Genomic DNA, 6934 nt, shown 5'->3' with positions numbered 1-6934 from the left:
ATCATGCTTGGGAGGGAGGAGGGACGGCGCAGGAGAGGAAGGCCCTCTATGAGGTGGATTGATTCAGTGACTGGGATAACTGGGATGGGAGTGTCAGAGACAGTGTGATTGGCACAGGACAGAGCGGACTTTAGGGCTGTTGTTCATAGGGTCGCTATGAGTCGCAGGCGACTCAACGGCACATAACAACAATAACAACAGGAAGAAGGATTGGCCATCCACTTCTGAAATAGCCGGCCTCTGAAAACCCTATGCACAACAGAACACACGTAGACTAACAGAAAGGGCAACCTAGGTAGAACTTTCAGGTATGGAAATACAAAGGAAGAGGAACAGTTGTAACCAGACCCTAGTAACTGGAACATGGAATGTGAGAACCATGAATGTAGGAAAATTAGAAATTGTTAAGAAAGAAATAAAACGCATGAATATTGACATATTAGGCATTGGAGAGATGAGATGGACTTGCATGGGGCATTTTGAGAGAGATGATCATATGATATATTACTCCGGAGATGAAAAGATAAGGAAAAATTGGGTTGCCTTCATAGTAAAAAAAGTAATTTCTAGATCCATCTTGAAGTACAACATCGTGAGTGATGGGATTATATCCATAAGCTTACAAGGAAGTCCAGTGAATACCACTATCATTCAGATATATGCAATGACTTATTCATTGCAAATTCGTTTTATAAGAAACATAAATGCAGATTATACACAAGGATTTCACCTGATGGTATGCATAGGAATCAGACTGATTACATCTGTGGAAAAAACCACTTGAGAAGCTCAATATCAGCTGTGGTAACTAGGCCAGGAGCTGATTGTGGAACAGACCACCAACTATTCATATGCAAATTCATGCTGAATCTGAGGAAAATTAGACCAAATCCACAGGAGCCAAAATATGACTTTGATTTCATTCCACCTATATTTCAGAATCATCTCAGGAACAGGTTTGAGGTCTTTGAACACTAATGAGCAAAGACCAGATGAGTTGTGGGAGGATATCAAATGTATCATCCAGGAAGAGTGTAAACGGTCATTACAAAGACAGAAGAGGAAGAAAAAACAAATAAAGATATAAGTTGATAATTGAACCTAGTAGCCTGGACTTCCCACTCTTCTGAAGAGATGTAAGTTATATACAACAATTTGAGAATTTTCAATGTATAGAGAAAGAAACAGCAGTGAACCTACACCAGTAGAGTGAAGTATAACAAAGGAACTTTGAGGGAAAAGCCCATGGAATGGCAATATTAATGATCAGTGAGAGGTAGAAAATGACCTATAGTTACATTCTTTCCCTTTATTGACTACTAACCCAAGGGTGACGCCTCTGTGGCAGTTCAAATCACTAATGGCTCCACAATGAGAAGAATGGAAATCCAAAAACACTTAATTATGCTCATACAAGCTTAATTATACCTTAATTATATCTAGACAAAGAAGCGGTTGTCTGAAGAGAGAAAAGGAACATTGCATAGTTTGAAATCAGGAAAAGGATGCATCAAGGTTGCATCCTTTTTCTATACGTATTCCATTCATACACTGACCAAATCATTTAATAATCTGGACTCTGTGAAGAAGAATATGGGATCAGAAGAAGACTCATCAACTGCCTGCATTATACTTACAACATGATCTTACTTGCTGAAATACAGAACTTGAAATGCTTGCTGCAGAAGACCAAAGACTAGCCTTCTATGTGGATTGCTTATCAACATCAAGAAGGCAAAAATCCTCACCAATGCAATAATAAGCAATATCATGATAGATGGAGAAAAGATTAAAATTGTCAACAATTTCTTCTCACTTGAATTCACACTATCACTCTTGGAAGAAGCAGTGAGGGGATGACATTGAGAAAGTCATCTGTCATGGACCTCTCTTAATTACTAAGGAACAATAATGTCAGTTTAAAGATTAAAGTGTACTTGATACAGATTCTTGATTGCAATCACTCAATATGCATCTGAGAACTAGACAGTGAATGAGGATGACAGAAGAAGAATTGATACCTTTGAGTAGTGGTGTTAGAGAGGAGTACTGAACATTACATGACCTGGCAAAAGAACAGCTATTTCTTGGAATAAGTGCAGCTAGATTGCTCCTCCAAGGCAAGGATGGGAAATATCATCTCATACACTTCAGGTATCTTGCTAAGAAACTCTATTTTCTGGATAGGGATATAGTGCTTGGTAAAATGGAGAATCTCATCTTGGAAACCTAAAAGAAGAAAGATTTTCAAAAGATGGTTGACATAGTGATTTTAACAATCAACTCAAGTGTATCAGAGATGATGAAGATTGCACAGGATAAGACAGAGTTCAGATATGTTGCTCATGGGGTCACTATGAGCCTTAGTAGACTCAATATCACCTAATAACAGAAAAAGTAATGACTCCACAGGAAAATGATAAACAATGTCCTTTTATGAAATTTACAGCCTCAGAAAATCAGCTAGAATCCCAAAGGCATGCGGTTCAAATCCACCAAATGTTCTGCTGGAAAAGGAGGAGCAATCTCCTCCTGTGCCAGTTAAATCAATGGTATACGACAAAATACAAACTAACAAACAAAGAAAAAATCAACTGGACAGGCAGCTATGATTTGATTCCTATCCTACAGCAATGAGTTTGAGTGATTTGACAACTCAAATTAAGCACAGTAGAGATTATAATGGTGTTGAACAGGGCATAGTTTTTCTTTATGAGGTAAAGCTGATTTAATCAGCATCTAGTATTAACAAGATTTATTGATACTTAAATTGCTTGCATTTTTGGCAATTACAAAAATGTTGCATATGTTAGTTTTCACATATATTTTTGCAGATGTGAGGATAAATTGACTGGCCAGATTCCCAGAGTAAGATTGTTGAGCCAATGGATAATTGCTTTTGTAATCTTCTTAGATATTAAAAAAGTACTCTCCATAAGGAATTGCACTGTTTTGAACTAACACTAGCAATATGTGACCAAGGCTGCTTCCCTACAGATACACTAAATGAACAATTTGTCAAATTTTGGATGCTTAACAATATCCTCAGTGAAACATGGCATTTCTGGCGCTTGTAATTTTTGTTTCTCTTACATGGGTTCCTTTTAAAAATTTTACATACCTCTAAGCTATTTGTAAATATTTTTTGTGAATTATTCACACATATCTTGGCTCATTTTTCTGTTGAGTTGCTGTTCATTTGATATTTTTTAGTAGTTCTTTCCATATGAGGGAAATTTCTGTTATAGTTGCAAATTACTTCACTCAGAGTTATGTCTTTTAGTATTTTTAAAAAATATCTATCTTTCTTGTTATGTCTAAAGTATATTGTTTTTGGTATTTTAATTTATCAATTGGGAATAACTTCTATAAAAATCTTCTTACTAGATTTTTACAACTAAATAATCATGTTTCATTCAAACAGTTTTAATTTTTCATATTTCAAAATCTTATATAATTGGATTTATCTTCATGTGTCATTAGAGATACTATAGAGATAGATACAGATATCTATCTATCCTGGAGAAGAGTCTTGAACATCTTATTAACTGCTAATAAAACAAATAAGACTGTCTTGGAGAGGGTGAAACTAACTGTCTTTGGAGACTAAGATTTTGAAGATCTGTCTCACATACTCTGGGCATGTGACGAGGAGAGATTGGTCCTTGGAAAAGAACATCATGCTCAGAAGGGAGAGGAAGAATGCTGAAGAGATTTTTTTTATTCCCATTCATTCTTTCATTCATTGTTGCACTATTTTCCCTATACACCCTCCCCCCAAGTACACTCTTCTTTTTGAAAAGTAAAAGAAAAAAATTTTCACTGCTGTACTATCTCTCCCCCCAAGTCTACTCCACTATGAAACCTTCATTCTGGACTCCTATCATAACAATAGTACCTAATCATATATACCTTTTAAACAGTTCTCTCCCTCACGTGTTTCAATGTAGTATACATAACTTATCCACTCTTTCTCAATCTCTCCACAACCCTGATGTTGGTCTCATTTTACAACAGTGGCACTATGCAGTATTTGTCCTTTTATAACTGAGAACTGAGATATTTCATTCAGCATAATGTCTTCCAAGGTACTCATTTTGTATAGTATTTCATGAGTTCCTTATTTTTCAATGCAGCATAGCATTCCATTGTGTGAATATACCACAGCTCTCTATCCATTTGTTTGCTCATGGGATCTTAGGTTGTTTCCAACTCCTTGATATTGTGAACAAAGCCGCAATAAACATGGGTGTGCATATATCTGCTTGGGTGGCAGTTATGATTTCTTTGAGGTATATTCCCAGTATTGGAATTGCTGGGTCAAATGGTATTTCTATTTGCAACCATACAGCTTTCCATAGTGGTTGCACCATTTTACACTTCCACCAACAGTGAATAAGAGTTACAGTTTCTGCACAACCTCGCCGGCATTTATTGTTTGCTGCACTGTTAAATTTTACTATTCTTACTGGGGTAAGATGATATTTTATAGTTGTTTTGATTTGCATCTCTCTTTGACCTAGGGATTTTGAACATTTCTTCATGTGTTTGTTTGCTACCTACATGTCTCTTTGGTGAAGTGTCTGTTCATATCCTGTGCCCATTTGTCAACTGGGTGTTTACCTTTATCTTGTTGTGGTGTTCAAGTATTTTATAAATTCTAGATATAAGCCCCTTATCTGACAGGTCATTACCAAATATTCTTCCCCATTCTGTGGCTTCCCTTTTTATCCTGTTGGAGAAGTTTTTGGATGCGCATAGGAATTGGATTCTTAGAAAGTCTCAGTCATCTATTTTATCCTCTCCTGGTTGTAGATTTTTCAGGATGCTTGGAAGACTGTTTATATTGTGGATTAGGACTTCTAGAGGTCTTCCAAGGTTTTCTTTAATGAAGTTTTTAGTCCTTGGGTTTAATCCTAGGCCCGTGATCCATTTTGAGTTGGTTTTTGTGTATGGAGTGAGGAGGCGTGGCTCTTGCTTAAGTTTTCTGCAGATTGCTTTCCAAGTTTGCCAACACCATTAGCAAAATTAACAAAAGAAAAGAAGAAAAGGACACAAATAATACAAATAAGAGATGAAATGGGCAACATCACAACAGAACCAACTAAAATATAAAGGCTAACATTGGAATATTATGAAAAACTGTACTCAAACAAATCTGAAAACCTGGAGGAAATGCACAGCCTTCATAAACTGACACAAACCACAACTGAATACCTGAACAGACCCATTACAAAAGAAGACATTAAAAAGATAATAAAACAGCTTCCAGACAAAAAAGCCCCGAATCAGATGGTTTTACAAGTGAATTCTATCAAACATTTAAAGAACTGTCACCAAATTCACATAAACCATTTCAGAAAATAGAAAAAGTTGGAAATCCCAGGCTTGTTCTATGAAGTAAAACTAACCTTGATGCCAAAGAAGGTAAAGACACCCTCAAAATAGAAAACTATAGGCCAATATCTCTTATGAACATAGATGTAAAAATCCTGAATAAAATCCCTGGCCAACAGAATCCAACAATACATCAAAAAACAATTCACCATGATGAAGTGGGATTCATAACAGGTATATAAGGATAGTTTAACACAAGAAAAACAATTAATGTAATTCATCATATAAGCAAAGAAAAGAACAAGAACTACATGATCCTTTAACTTCATGCAGAAAAGGCCTTTGACAAAACCCAACACCCTTTCGCAATTATAACATTCAACAAAATAGGATTAGAGGGTAATTTCTTCAACTTAGTAACAGTATATATTCAAACCAGAGAGCCAACATTGTTCTCAATGGAGAGAGATTAAAGACATTCCTTTTAAGATCAGGAACTAGGCGATGATGCCCACTATTGCCTCTCTTATTTAATATTGTATTGGAAGCCTTAATGATAGTAATAAGGCAGGAGAATAAGTGGTATACAAATTGGCAAAGAGGAGGTAAAATTATATCTATATGTAGATGTTATGATAGTATACTTAGAAAACCCTACAGACTCAGCAAGAAAACTATGGACAGAGTTGACAAACTCAGCAAAATGGCAGGATACAAGATCAACATACAAAAATCAGACGGATTTCTGATCAGTGACAAAGACAATACAGAGCTGAAACTAAGAAAACAATATTCCTCACAATAGCTAATCACGAGATTAAATAATTGGGAGTAAATCTAACCAGGAACACAAAGGATCTATTCAAAGAAAATTACAAAACATTACTACAAGAAACAAAAAAGAGACCTGGAGAAGTGGAAGAATATGTCTTGTTCATAGATAGGAAGATTCAATATTGTGAAAATGATGATACTACCAAAGGCAATTTACACATTCAATGCAAGCACAATAGAAACACCAATCCCATTCTTCAATGTGATGGAGAAGGCAATCTACAGAGTCATTTGGAATGGAAAGAGGCCCCGAATAAGCAAAGCAATCCTTAAATAGAGAAACAAGGTAGGAGGGATCTCACTCCCTGATTTTAAATCCTACTGCCCTGCCCTAGTGGTCAAGACAGCATGGTAATGGTACAATGACAGACAGATGGAATAGCCTTGAAAACCCGGAAACCCGGTGGCTCCTTGGATGCAAGGATTCTGAGGCTCCGTCTAACATACTTTGGACATGTTGTGAGGAGAGACAGGTCCTTGGAGAAGGACATCATGCTTGGGAGGATGGAGGGACAGTGCAGGAGAGGAAGGCCCTCTATGAGGTGGATTGATTCAGTGACTGGGATAATCGGGATGGGAGTGTCAGAGACAGTGCGATTGGCAGGACAGAGCGGAGTTTAGGGCTGTTGTACATAGGGTCGCTATGAGTCGCAAGCGACTCGACGGCACATAACAACAACAACAACAACCTATGGTCAAGTGAATTTTGACAAGGAGATGAAATCGGTTAAGTGGGGAAAGGATAGACTTTTTAACAAATTGT

Source organism: Elephantulus edwardii, unplaced genomic scaffold, assembly GCF_000299155.1.
Source record: "Elephantulus edwardii isolate Elephantulus edwardi_28Jun2011 unplaced genomic scaffold, EleEdw1.0 scaffold00188, whole genome shotgun sequence".
NCBI classification, from domain to species: Eukaryota; Metazoa; Chordata; class Mammalia; order Macroscelidea; family Macroscelididae; genus Elephantulus; species Elephantulus edwardii.
The sequence above is the reverse complement of the archived record's forward strand: the minus strand, read 5'-3'. Positions refer to the sequence as shown.